This window comes from Pituophis catenifer, unplaced genomic scaffold (assembly GCF_029215685.1).
Source record: "Pituophis catenifer annectens isolate HBS135680 unplaced genomic scaffold, rPitCat1.0.hap2 SCAF_2, whole genome shotgun sequence".
In the NCBI taxonomy this organism is placed as follows: Eukaryota; Metazoa; Chordata; class Lepidosauria; order Squamata; family Colubridae; genus Pituophis; species Pituophis catenifer.
This window is the reverse complement of record NW_027256882.1, coordinates 198,716,594-198,731,975: the sequence shown is the minus strand read 5'-3', so window position 1 is coordinate 198,731,975 and position 15,382 is coordinate 198,716,594. Positions and strand designations below refer to the sequence as shown.

At 35.3% G+C, this 15,382-nt stretch overlaps 1 protein-coding gene across 1 annotated transcript in view; it reads left to right on the top strand.

Annotated features, from left to right (window-relative positions):
- ZCCHC7 (zinc finger CCHC-type containing 7) overlaps positions 1-15,382 on the top strand; it is a 142,593-nt gene that overhangs the window by 69,196 nt on the left and 58,015 nt on the right. The window lies entirely within an intron of this gene.

Here is a 15,382-nt window from a genome sequence, read left to right as displayed (position 1 = left end):
GCTAGCGTCCCTGCAGCAAACAGCCTTGTCAGCTTCAGCATTTTCGTCCTGATTCAGCACGAGCAGCTGATTTGCAGTTGGATCGGCCTCCCAGAATACCGCCAATCAGTTGTTCCAGGCTACGGGGATCACCACAGCCCATTCCTGCCTCTGCATGTCGCGTTTTTGGCCTCCGCACGCCCTGTTTTTGGCCTCCACATGTTGCATTTTCGGCCAGTTCCAGGCGTTGGGGTTCGCCGCCTCCTGGAATCAGCCAAAAATGCGACATGTGGAGGCCAAAAATGTGTCGTGCAGAGATGGCGATTGGCAGCGAGATGCTATGGTGATCCTTGCAGCTTGGAACAGATTTAAAATGGAGTGTGCGGAGGCCAAAAACACGATGTGCGGAGGCTGAAAACAGCAGAAGGGTGGGGGCCGGCGGGTAGGTGGGGCTTCGGCAACATTTGTTGTATAAGACACACAGACATTTCCACCTACTTTTAGAGAGAGAATGCGTCTCCAAAAAGTATGGCATTTATCATCTATAATTCATGATCAGTACCTGGAATCTTCTGTTTCCTATTGTGTAGTCAATTACATTCCAGTAGGGTGTATGTATTGACATACATTTACAGAGTTTTATATTGTTTAAAGCAGGTATTGATAAGGAAAAAAGAATCATCTTCACTAATTGCTATTAACCTATATCCTATATTTTATTATTACTGGAGTAAAGCTGAAGGATGAAAGCCTTGAACAACAGTCAAGTTTATGATGATTGAATGAAGAGTTTTAACATCAAGCAAGTAAGGATAACATCTCAACCAAGAATGCCAACAAATAGTCCGATTTTATAATTCCATATTCCTCCATTTCTCCAACTTTTATATTCCAATCATCTATTAATCATGTAGATTTTCTCAATTAACATCTTCTACAGTTTGCCATAGAATCCCTCAGTGTCTTCCATCATCAATAGGTGGAGACATATCAGCCTCCATCATTAATTATCTATTAATTCCAATCTGTATTATCATCCTTAATTGAATGCCAAACACATATTTAGCAGAATATTTTTGTGAGTAACATGATCACATCATTACTTTGCTTAGCCTTATGGCCTGAATTGTGTATTCATCTGTAAAATGACCTCTTTTGATTCCCCTAACTTTATTATTAACCATCAAATTGTCATTGTGACAGTTCCAGGTCTTCCTTGATTAGTGCTTCTTACTGTTCCACATTATATATGTCCTGATAAAACAAGAGGTTTCTCTTTAAATAATGGCAGTTAGTGACCATTTCCTCTTGTACTTTCATTCTAGTTACATCATACTCTTACATAGAGATTGGCTGAATTGATCAATACAGAAATATGGGAATGGTCCATTCCAAGCCTTCCAGAATTCCTGTTTCTCTCCATATCAACCTGTTCTGGTATGTGATCTATCAGTTTCCAGAAGTCATATTTTCTGAACCAGAAATAGTCTGAAGTGTTCTGGGCATACCCAGAAACACTTTCCTTTCCCAGGAAAGGAAATGTATTTTGAGGATAGAAAACTCCTAGAATACTTCATATTATTTTAGGTCAAAGGATTCAACTTTTGTGAACTGACAAATTGTTCTCTGGATGATCCAGAGAGAAGTGGAATATTCCAGAGGTCTCTGGAATGCTCTTTTTCAGGATCAAAATTTTTTGCATTAGTCTCCAGGCCTTCTTACAAAAAGTTGGTAACTTGCTAGTAGAGGAGCAGTTGTGTGTGAGAGAGGGTAGGATCCTTATGATATGGCACTAAAATCCTTCTTAATGTAGTTAAATGAAGGCTACTAATTATTTTCAGTAATTAGGCTTAATTACTGAATTCAGTATTAGACTTAAGTAAGAAAATTAATCATGTGGATTAATAATACGATAAGATTGAATAGTATCACATGAATATCCAATCACATGAATATCTTCTAATCACTTCAAGATCGCATAAAGTTCTAAAGTTCATAAAGTACTGCTTTACAAAGCCTTAGTAAGACCACACTTGGAATACTGCATCCAGTTCTGGTCACCACAATAGAAAAAAGATGTTGAGACTCTGGAAAGATTGCAGAGAAGAGCATCAAGAATGATAAGGGTTTGGAGGCTAAAACATACAAAGAATGGTTACAGGAATTGGGTATTTCTAGTCTAATAAAAGACAGAATAGGAGAGACATGATAGCAGTGTTCTAATATTTGAGGGGCTCCTACAAAGACAAGGGAATAAAATTATTTTCCAAAGCACCAAAAGGCAATTGATGGAAACAGTGGATGGAAATTAACCAAGGAGAGAAGAAACCTAGAACTAAGGAGAAATTTCTTAACAATGAGAGCAATTAACCAATGGAACAACTTGCCTTCAGAGGTTGTGGATGCTCACTGGAGGCTTTCAAAAAGAGACTGGACAATCATTTATCTGAAATAGTATAAGGTCTCCTTGCTCGAGCAGGGGGTTGGACTATAAGACCTCCAAGGTCCTTTCCAACTCTATATTATTCTATGTTCTAATAATAAATCGAGAACATTGGCTAACATAGAATATATTTCAGAGCAGATATTTTTTCAGTATCCCCTTTTCCTCCATTTGTCAACTATTCATTTGGTGTTATTAAGGCAAAGGCAATATCTATTGGAAAGAGAAAATCTGTGAATGTTGACTGGTTTTGGTAGTAGTTGCCTCATCCAAACTTTTAAAATTATACTAATGTATGATATGAAGTGTGTTTTTGAAATATTGTTCTCCATATTGTGATTTTATGTGAGACAATGAAAGATTTATGGCAGAATATATGTGTGATTATATATAGTGCTATGTGTCTGCTTGCATAACACTTTTTTGTATGCTTGTCTCCAAACTAATTAATTAACTATGCCACTTGAGAGAATGAATTAATACAAGCCAGAGAAAATGGAAAGGGAGTCTCTACCCAGTCCCTTCCACATCTGAGTCAGATTTCTTGTAAGTTCTTATTATTTATTTTTAGTTAATTAGGAAATTCAACATTGTGCTGATGTGTATTATTTCTGTTCTAAGATGGTATTTATTTCAGTAAATGCCTATGTAGCATTCATAGTGGACCATGCAAAATAACTTTGAATAATTTAGATAACGTTATAGGCAAGCAACTATGTAATCTTATACTTTCTAAATAAAGCAGAAATAGTTGGGCAGTAACACTGCTGTCACAAGAAGGGAAAATTATTTTGTGACAATATGTTTAAAGATACCATCTAATTAGTTATTTGGATGATTGATCATGTTTTTAATAAACTGATTTTTGTATGATCAAAATCATAATGTCATTGCCATTTGGATGTTATTGAATTCAATGATTAATTTACAATTAATACTAAAAACATACATTCATTAGAAGCTAATGTTTGATAATATTCATATTTGGTACAAATTTCAACAGGGCAGCATGAACATTAAATGCTTAGTAACAATCATGTGTGCTACTATAAATACAAAACATTTCCCAGGCTTGTCTGTAGAGAAACTGGGTCTCTTAATGTGTTTGTTTTCTTTTCAAGCAATTTTGGGTTCCATCTCTGTTTTCTGAATAATCAATCAGTCTCTGCAAACAAAAAATTCAAAGGAAAATTATGAGGCCTTATACAGAAAAAAAATCAACATGTGAGGTGGGCTGGGGTTAGAAATCATGTATTTTTAGTTTTAATGTTTCATTAATTTTAGTATGTCCGTATGCAAAATTCAAAATAAAATGCAGTAAATGACAACAGAGCCAGTGATGTGTAGTTAAGACACAAAGCTAGAAACTGAGAGACTGTGAGTTCTATTTCTTCCTTACACAAAGTCAGCTGGGTAACTTTGGGCCAGTCGCTCTTTCTCAGCCCTAGGAAGGAGACAGTGGCAAACCACTTCCAAAATCTTCCCAAGAGAACTGCAGGGACTTGTCCAAGCAGTTTCCAGGAATGAACACTGACTCAAAGGCACAAAACTGAACAAATGCTAATATGTTATAATAACACTACCTTAAAACCTCACTACATTTACATATTAAATAAACATGTTTACCTGCGCTAATTGAGAATATTGGTACAAAACAAATGTCTCAGGAGTAAATTTGATGCCCTTGAAGTGATGTCCCAGTGCCTGGAGGCTGTGCGGATCTGGATGGGGAGGAACAGGCTCAAGCTCAATCCTTCCAAGACTGAGTGGCTGTGGCTCCCGGCATCCCGATATAGTCAGTTGACTCCATCACTGACTATTGGGGGCGAGTCTTTGGCCCCCACAGAAAGGGCTCGCAATCTGGGAGTCCTCCTGGATATGCAGCTGTCCTTGGAGGAACATCTGACAGCTGTAACCAGGGGGACCTTTTGTCAGGTTCGCCTGATTCGCCAGTTGCGGCCCTTTCTTGATCAGGATTCCCTGTGCACAGTCACTCATGCCCTCGTCACCTCTCGCCTTGACTACTGCAACCGTCTCTACATGGGGCTCCCCTTGAAGAGCACCCGGAGGCTCCAATTGGTCCAGAATGCAGCAGCGCGGGTAGTGACAGGAACAGCATGGCGCTCCCATGTAACACCGCTCCTGCGCGAGCTGCACTGGCTCCCAGTGGTCTTCCGGGTGCGCTTCAAGGTGCTGGTTATCACCTTTAAAGCACTCCATGGCATCGGGCCTAGCTATCTTCGAGACCGCCTGCTGCTACCGATGACCTCCCATCGTCCCGTGCGCTCCCACAGAGAGGGCCTCCTCAGGGTGCCATCAGCCAATCAATGTAGGTTGGTGACCCCCAGGGGGAGGGCCTTCTCTGTGGGGGCACCTAACCTCTGGAATCAGTTGCCCCCAGAGATAAGGAGAATCCAAGACCTTAGTGCCTTCCGCCGTGCCCTTAAAACCCACTTTTTCCAGCAAGCCGGGCTGGCTTAAGAAGAAATTTTAAATGTTTTAATTGGTTTGTATTTTAATTTTGGGCCAAATTTATATATATTTTAATTGTTTTTTTTAATATTTGTATTTTATGTTTTTTAATTCTGGCTGTACACCGCCCTGAATCCTCAGGGAGAAGGGCGGTATATAAATTTTAAATAAATAAATAAATAAATAAATAAGTAAATAAATAAATAAATAAATAAATAAATAAATAAATAAATAAATAAATATTTCATTAATAAAGGGATAGCCACTTCAGTAGAAAGTCAAAATATAGTTTTAATAAATAATAGAAGAATAGTTTATCTCTACAGGATACATGCGAAGAAAATATTGTGAATCTTCCTGCTGAATCAACAGCAAGCTGACTACATTAATTTGAACAAACCATAATGCCATGGTTCATAGAAAGGTGAGCTTGCACAATACACTAATCCAAAACCAAAGAAACTCCTTGCTGTTTCCCTCCCTATAGTAGCAGATTCAAATAGTAAAAATGCGGCTTACCTGAGTCTGTTACCAAGATTTTGCTTGTTAGGCATGGAAAACACAGGGGAGTTTCTGGGTGCAAACAAATATGTCTAGAGACACATTAAATTGGCCAATTCTGCCTTGATCTGCACAAGTTACTTAAAGCATTCACAGAGGATCTCTGTGTGTACTGTAAATATGGAGGGCTGTCTTGCTTAATTGAAGACTTTGAGAATACTGGAAATCCAAACGTAGATATATGTATAGGACTATTTTTCTAATTAATGCATCTAGGGTTATTCGTTCAAAAAGTGGGCCCTTAACATTATGTTTTTAACAGGGTCATAGCTTTGGATGGTTAGTTTCCCAAAATATTGTCATAGTTCTTTTCTTTCAAAACATGCCTCTTGTTGAATTGTGGATGCTCTGAATCGGTCAAAGGCCTAGCTAAAACCATTTTTCCCTCCCTCCCCCTTCATCCCAACTTGCTTTTGTTATGTATTGGCTTGCTAATCCTTGTGTTGAGCAGTATCAGACATCACCTTTCTTGGGGGCAGTTAGTCCACTCTTCCGCTTTCTTTGTCAGAGGGCTCCCTTAATAGGAGAAGTCAACAGGGAGGACAAAAAGGATTGAAAGTTGTATTTAATCAGGGTCAGAGAGGTGGTGTTCAGAGTGACGGGCCCACAGGCAGGCTGGCCTTTTATGCTTACCGACGCAGATGGTCCCAAAGCATTCAGCTAAGTGAAGAGAAAGCTGCCCAGTGAGCTATTGTAGGGGCAGAGCCTCGTTACAGTTGAGAAGGGTTGCCAAGGGTAACTAGAGAGTATCACCACTATCGTGTGATCACTAGTCTATGCCTTTGGAAATGTTAAACTGAGAATTGCTTTGGGGCTCTCAGCATCTGGATGTTCATGGAAGCAGTATTATCTTGCATAAGCTTTTGATTTATTTCACTTTGAGGAACTGGACAAATGAGAAAGATTTTTCAGTTTACTTTGGGAAAAAGTTGCTATTCAGAACCAATACTTTTAATCCTATAGCGGAAGTTACAGCAGCATTTTCGAAAAATGCATTTCGGAGACTTTAATTGTAATGCATTTGGGTGAATTTTGAAAATGTATGTATGTATGTATGTATGTATGCACATCCCAGAAGGTGTGTCTATCCAAATTTTTCTATTAAATAATAACAGAAACTCTTTAGGTACTTGTGGTGTGTATGTGTGTGTGAGAGAGAGAGAGGGAGAGAGAAGGAGAGAGAGGAAGAATGAGAAAACGAGAGAATGAGAATGAATTTTAAATAACGCTTAGGTTCAGACTAATTTTCTTGAAATCAAAGGCTGCTGCTCTTTCCAATTCTTATACCCTTAAGTATAAACATAATTTACTATGGTTCATTAATTAATGATACTAAGCAGTATCAAAATACATTGGAGGAATGATATGGCTAGCTAAGATGCACTCTAGAATAGCAAGTTAGCTCTTAGATGTGAACAACTTGTACTTTGCACAATTCAAGGGATAGAGGTAGCCAGCAAAGGTGTACAGGTTTCCCTATCTTCCAGACTGCCATGTAAAATTTCACTTCCTATTGCAAACTAAAATTAACCAAGTGTCCAAAGAGCCATATAGGCCTCAAGCATTTTTACCTCCATAGGAACTATTCAGTTAAACTTAATACATAGCCAATTGTTTTGCTATATACAATATGGAGATATCTGTGATTTCTCCTTTATTCCTCCTCCGTTCAATTCTTACACTTGGCCATATTGACAGAAACAGGTTTTTTTATTATATTTTACATTATGCTATGCTATTTTATGTTATGTTTTATGTTAGCTATAATATATATATATATATGTACTGAAACGTATAAAAATAATATATAGTTGTGGTATTGCAAACCTACACACTTATCTGTTTACTGTGAAGGATGCAGCACATTCCATCAACAAATATTTTGCTTCGAATTCGGAATCTAAGGAAACGGATTTAATAGAATCAGTTTGCTTGTTTATTTATTTATTGATTGATTGATTAGATTTGTATCGTATCTTTTTTATACAACTCAGGGACATGCATAAAATACAAGATACATTATTTGAATTAACTATGCAAGTAATATTGTCAGAATTTTAGTAAGAATAGAGACTTATTCAAAGGACTTAAATGGATTTTTTAAAACCGTTGCATTCAGAGGTAGTCCTTAAAAGATTTTGAGAATATCCGCTCAAAAGATATAATCCATTCTAACTTCCTCTTGTGTTCTTTTTTCTTTCTTTTTCTGTGGTTAGAATTTAACGATTAGATGAAACATCTGTGGGCAAGCAATATAGACAACGTTGTGTGTAGAAAATAAACAGAATTGATTAGGAAGTGCTGATGGAACTAAGTGGAAATATATATTTTGTATAACAAACTTTAAAAAAAAGAAATTTCAGTAATGTGAGCTTTTTTCGAAGTCGAAAATGCTAAGGTGAACAAAATTAGTGAATTAATTTGCATAATAATTTTTATTCATTTTTTCATTGCTCAGGATAAGGTAGGGAACTTTAATGCAATAATTTTATCAGATAGTACTTCTGTGTTGCAGTTATTGTTGAATCAGGCCAAACCGATTTACTTTTCCCAGGGAATTTCAAAACATGTTTTCTAATCCATGACTGGAATAGAAAATAAGTAGCATGTCCTTTACATATGTAAGATGTGGCAGAAACTCGAGAGATATTGGGAAGTTTATAAAACAGTATGGAATATTCTGTATCCTCTGCTAGGAATGAATAATTGAGAGGTTGATTTTTCAGTAGTGAATTATGTTAGACTTACAAATGGGTTGCACCTCAGTGTAAGGTGAATGATGCCAGTGGTTATGCTTCCATTCTTCAATTACCCCCTATTTTTCTTCTTATTTTTAATAACCATTTTAAGAAAGCTGGAAAACAATGAGTAGCTAATGAGAAAGAATGTACATGTCCAGTAAAGATCTGCAGAGACCAAAAAAACAATACAAATTATTGAGGAATACAGTGGGTTTCTCCAAAAGCCAGGCTGGATACAAGAGGTGTGTAAGGTTTGAAGCAGGGGCAACTGATATGGTTGGTAAGGGGACTAATACTATTCCTCAATATGGAACTGAGAAGTTTGAGACCGCTGAGATGCTTCTCTTTCCCATCTTAAAGTTGTCTCTCTTACCTAGTGATATTTTAAAAGTAATTGCATTATATATTTAGGACTCAGCTCTAACAAATTCCCTATTTACACAGAATTGGTTTTCAGGGACACTTTACTCACATGATCAGGAAGTTTGAGAGTGCAGTGGTAGTGGTAGTGATATTGGTAGTGCAGTGATATTCTGGCTTCCTTCCCCTCTCCCATTGAGTGAGTCAAAAAGTGAATGCTTAACTTAGAAGACAAAGACCCATATTTTGTAGATCTAATACAATTCTTTCGTTTGTTGTCCTACTATGATAGGAAGTCTGCCTCCAAAATATTTCTCCTTCTTCATAATAGGAGTTAGTTCCATTATTTATATATGTGAATACACACACAGACACACACACACACATGCACACACACACATATATGTGCATGCACGTATATGCCGTGTGTTTATGTGTGTATACACCTAAACCCTCAGGCTTCATACAGGACAAAATGTTGATCACACCACTATATTGCACATCGTACTCAGCAGTAGTACTTGCTCTAGCTATATTCTTTTTCGAGTTGGTTTTAGAAGGTTGTTTTTGCATATGCAATTGAATTGTAACAACTGAATCTGCTTCTTCCTCTCTACAAATACATTTTGATCATTAGATCTAATCTAGTGATGTAACAGATTGTGAGACATGGGATTGATTTACTCTGTCATCTCTTTGTGTTGATGCAAGAGCAGGATAGCTTGTGGTGGATCCAGTATACACTTACACATTCAATTTATATTCTGCTTTGCTGTTGATTTTCTGTATTTTGATATTAGCATATGACTATCACAGCTATTAAAAATCCTGAGCTGCATCCAAAAAACCCCCACAGCACCTTATTAATATCTCCAGATACTATTAAATTGGGAGAACCTAAAAGATGTTCTGACAGTTTAACTGGGAGGTTGCAACTTACTAAGATGGGGGGAAATGTGAAGTATAACATGAGCTATTTCCATCTAAATTTCTTTATATAAGAACCCTTTTTTCTAGTCTTTATATCCAGTAATGACTGTTTCTTGATTAGTCTTACTTTATATTTCTAATATATCCAGCATGATACAGTATTTAAGGTATTGGATTGGCATTGGGGAGCCTCAAGTTCTAATACATCTCAGTAATAGAAAATTCCTGGGTGACTTTGACCAGCCGTCTCAGTCCAACCTCACAGGATTGTTGGTGGAAATAAGAGAAGGGACTACTATGTAGGCTGCCTTGAACTTCTGTATGAAAGGGAAATAAATTGAACAAATAAAGAAAAATAAATACCCTGTTGAAGTTGTTGGCACCCTGTGGTCTTGAATGCAGAGGATACACCCGGAGATCCCACTCATGAAAAACTCTGAGGCTTATTTACTCAGAAGTTTTATTCTGTTTTTGTAACCAATTTTTTTTTTTTTATAACTTCTGGGTAACAGTTTGAGCAAAACAATCTTGCACCAAAAGCAATAGTTCTGATCTGATTGGTGTTTACCTTTTTATGAACTGAAAACAAAAAGTAGACAACCGAGATTCTAAATTGTGCATTATATCATTTATTCTCCAGGGGCAGTAAAAGCATTTGTTTTATTTTTGTCTGACTGCTGTGAACGCTACAAAGAATAGCACTGAAGCTTGGCTACTTACTTTTTTTAAACTATTCATTTTATACTTCTCAGACAGATTTTTCCCTGGGGTGAAACAAAGGTTAACTGAAATTTCCTCTGTTGTGTACCTGAACGAATCAGCAGTTTGAGAAGGAAATCCCATTGATGGGCAAAGAGAGTGACAGGCTCTATTTAAAGAATTCCCCCGACTGTGTGGTAGACCAACCATGCCATGAATTTAACTGTTCCTGTGGTCCCCACACTTGTACCTACTAAAAGAGAGAGAGATTACTTTGTTCTCCAAATGTTACACTAAGTTTTGAAAAATACCAACTATTGATACTTGTTTGTAAACATTACTACCTGTTTACAAAACCTAAATTATCAAGAGGTTCATATTTTTGAAAATACAAAATAAAGGAAAACAAAACAAAGAATGTCTGTAGTTAACTGCCTTGATATATTTTTCATTTTGCAAGTTGCGACACATTTCTAAGGTGCAGTGTTTTACAAATATGTGTATATTTAGTATCAACAGATAGGGATATATTACCATTCTTTCATGTAATATTTCCTGCAGACATAATAAATTGAAATGGAATCTTAGGTTAATATAAATTACCATAATACATAGAGGAATATGTAGTAAAAATGCACATATTTGAACATTTAGTAAGCTTTTTTTAAAAAAAAAATCACGAAGGCTGCTTGGTATATATGCCTTCATTTGGATTAAATATAATTCATGCATGTTTGGATTAAGTAATATTATTTTCTGAATAGATATTAAATTCTAACCTCCCTCTGTTATAGCCCTCAAAAATATACCCATCAGGCAGCATAAGATTGTTTTAAAAATTGTTACTTCTTGTTGTAATTCAATAAAAATTAGTAGCTGTTCCATCAATATTAAAACTTGAAATGAATGTCCTGTTTCATTTCAAATTTCTAACTGAAGTGATCTCTTGCATGGATTGTTTAAGACTGCAACAAAAATAGCAAGACAAAATAATTCTACTTAAAGAATTTGTCATTAATACTTTAAAGAATTTGCAAAATCCTCTACACTGTGATTTCTAACATGAGATTCTCAGAAATGTGTGGTTGTTACAGTAAAATTTTGATTAAATGGGCCTTTCCTGAAACTATTTAAATCCTGGGTAGGAAATTTATGAAGCTCTTCAGTTATTTTTTCAAACAAGATATTAACAAAGAATCCATTCCATCTGTAGATTAACTCTTTTATGGTTAATCAAATTCTTATGAGTTAAAGGTGGTTGGAATACTCTTAAAATAGAAATTAATGTCAGAAGTTACCAGTTCGGAATGATAACTATCAGCAGTGGTTTACCCTTGATCTGCAGGTATTTCTTCATACTAAATTTTTAAAAAGATAATGAATTTACTGTGTTGGATAAAGAGTTGACCTTGCAACAGAATGCAACAGATAAAAAATTTACAGAAGAAAACTTACAGTGCTTTTTCCTGATCCCACCTTCCTCTTGTAACCCCAGACTCAAATCACTTTCGTTTATGGTCCTCGCAGATTCAGAGTACCCTTTTCACGTGTAAAAATATACAGATTACTAAATTATATTCTACACTATTCTGAATTTAGATCTACTTTTAGTACAAAATACAGTTTTGTTTGAATTCCACTTGTCAGAAAGAGCCAATTGGTCCTTGGCCGGGGTGGGGGTGGGGGAGGGGAAACTATACCAAGTAAAGATCTTCAATTTTTAATTGGCTATATCTTTGTTAAAATTCTATGTAATAGAACATAAAGAAGAATTGGTTAAATTGATTAATTAATGTTGTTAGAGAAGACCATATTATTTTATTCCAGAATAATTACATGTTCTGGTTTCTTGCAGCTGCTTAGTGGAAATATGTGAAACAAATATTGTAAAACGGGCAGGAACCTGTCTTTTTAAAACATACTTCAATTTTTACACATAAAAAGCTAAGCTTTTAGAGTCTGCCCAGTACTTAACTGTCTGATCTCAGAAAATCAAAACTAGTTTCAACCTACTGAGGTTGGAAGATGGGATGGGAGACCAACAGTGAATCACTGGATTATAGGTTAGCCTACGAAGGTAGTGGGAAGTCATTTCTGTTGTCAAGAAAACTGCAGAGCTATGTCCATGAAGTCACAAGGAGTTAAGACTATGGTGCTCTATTTGGCAGGCCAGAGTCCTGTTAACAATGCTTTGCATAGACTCAACATCATAATTCAGAATGCAGTTTTGAGTATACTGAATAGACTGTACAGTATATCCCAACTAAATCTTTTTGGGTATGTTTCATAAAAATCATTGTAAAAGCAATTATAAAAAAGTTATCAGACATGGTTCTATATATTTTTAAAAAACGCTTAAATATTTTATACATCTTAATTGCTGAACAACCTGTTTCCTTCAAGAACTGATGCAAGATATAATATGGATAATATCTGTTAAAATTTGGAGACTATACAACTGTGGTGTAACAAACAGCATATAGAGAACATAAGAATATTAATATTACAAAATCATTCAGTGTACTTTGCAAATTATTTTCAGCATTAATTGTAGAATTTAAGCAACTCTGTCCATTTACATTTACATCTCACATCTCATATTTAACATTGACATAAATTTTTTTGAAATGTTCAATCATTATGGTATTAGTTTTTAGTTCCCATTATATAAATATCATTGTACTTGGTTATTATTTATACAGTATAATGTAATAAAACAGAGGATTTTTCTTTTTAAAAAAGAATGAATGCAGGATAAGTATTGCAGTTCTCTAAGCCATTGTACAAGCATGTACTCTTGACATGCTATCATTTTTTTGTATTTTTTGGACAATAAAAGAAAACAATAATAAAGCTATTTGAACCAATAATATTTTACTCACTTAAAGTACTTTAACATAATGGATTTTATTTTTACTTTGCAAAATGGGTTGGGAGGAAGATTCAGAAATGGTTGCTAGTAAGGTATTGTAAATGTAGGAAATACATGCCAGTACAGACTAATCTCTGAGTTTTATAAGATAAGTGGTTTAGTGGATAAAGGGAATGCAGTAGATATAATCTTCAGCGTAATCAAATTTAGCAGTGCTTTTGACACAGTTCCACATGACATTCTCATAAAAAATTTGATTGTAAATGCTTTAGAGGATAGCGTTTTGGATAGAAATGAACTTAGTTGTTTAGAACACTGGTCTATAAGCTACACAATTAATTCCAGCAAAGATCAAAGAGAGATCTAGAATAAAATACAAGTCATAAAATATCAGATTACTGAATAGCTGTGATGGGAAAGCCATGCTTGATAATAAACAACATTGTTCATCAATGTAAATATGCTTGGGGGGGGAGGCAAACACTTCTGCCCCCTCCCTCCATTAATCAGCAAATGTTTGATAGAAGTATGACACATATAAAATGGAAAGAAATAATAGCTACAGGTCATATCTTCAATTTGCAGTTCAAGAACAAAATTCTACAAGATTTTTGTTTTTATATTCTTAAAGAAAAATGTAAATAAATTGTAGGCCAGTCAGAGAAAAGTTGACTAAGGTATGGCATTTAAAAAGATAAATCAACTTTGTTACATGGCATATTCCAATACTTTGATATGAATAATTAGATATTTAAAATTGCCAAGTTGTTTGTAGATGTAGCTCTGTTTTTAAATGCAGGAGCAGCCATCTTGGAGCTGAGGGCTATGTCTTTGTGGGCTGTGCTAGGGACTGTGTAAGAAAAGCTGTGGGGTGGGACATTATATTTGTCTGCTATATAAATTGAATTAAAATCTGAAGTTGATTTGAATGTGTTTTACTTTAATTCAATTAATATAGCAGACAAACATATACTTCCAGTGGGGGAAAATGGTAAGGCATTTTTTTTGCATCATCTTCTATAGTGCTATTACTAATATCACCAATGAAGATAATATAGAATAACAAAGGAAGCTACTTTTTCACACAGCATATTATTTTTAATGTTGAAATTTGCAAACTCAATCCTATTGTTATTTTAAAACATTATGCAAATTCAGTGCCTATTACTCATGTTGGCTATATGCCACTGTTATTTTTTGAATGAATGGCAATAATCCTCTGGTACCATTGCTGGGGTGCAACAGCAGGCAATATCTACGTTACCCATGGTTTGGCATCTGGTCTGGGAAATAGTGACCATTCACATCTGATTACCCATATAGGCTAAAATGATTTTAAAATACTAGTGCGCTGTGTATCCGTGTGAATAGGAGATCCAAACATGTTACACTAATTTTGCACCAATTGTATATGATTATCAGAGCAGTTCTGAGTTCTTTTTAAAGCCCTTGTGTTAACTTTTTAAAGATTTAAACAATTTGGGGATATATAGAAGACTGTTTTCCCTTGTATCTGTTTCCTTTTAAAGATTTAAACGGGATATACAGAAGACTGCCTTCAATTGTATGATCCTTCTGTAAAGATCAACTATAGAGGCCCTTTTTGAGTGCCAGTCAAGGACCTTCTTATTGGTGTTCTCCTGGATGTGGGACTGTTTTCTTTGGCACTATGAAAGAGCATTTTGAACAAGCTTTCAAATATCCTTGAAAATCCATTTGTTCCATCTGCCTTTCTCTAAGAGGGTTTTTATAACACTAATTCCTGAGTCATGGTGTTTCCTTATTATACTGGATTCTTACATTTTTATTCATTCATTATATCTCAACTGGATTCATCTTTTGTTGGATGCTGCTAGTTATGTATGTTTCCCAAAAGGCAATCTAAAGATTTTAGATAAATATTTATGTTATACTATAAATGATGAAGAGCTTTTTATAACTTGAGAACTGCATATTAATCAACCAAGTGAAAGCTAATATTTATCTGATTGCTTTAATGTGAAATACATAGATAGTTAGCATATAGTTACAATGGTTGATTTGAAAGCTTAATTTAAAAAACAAATTCAGAACTGACGAGGAATATTATGTCAAATGTGTAGAATAACATACAACGTTGTCATATGTGCCCATGTTAGAACCATCCAAATGATAATTGATATTCCAGTTATATTTTTATGTTACAAAATATTTTCAATAGATCTTGAACCTCAGGGAACATTCATTGGAAAATTTATTTTATTTATTTTATTCATTAAGATTCTGGGGCAGTGAAGCTTTTGATGCGCTATTAAAACAGAATTTATGACCTGCACAAGCTTCCAA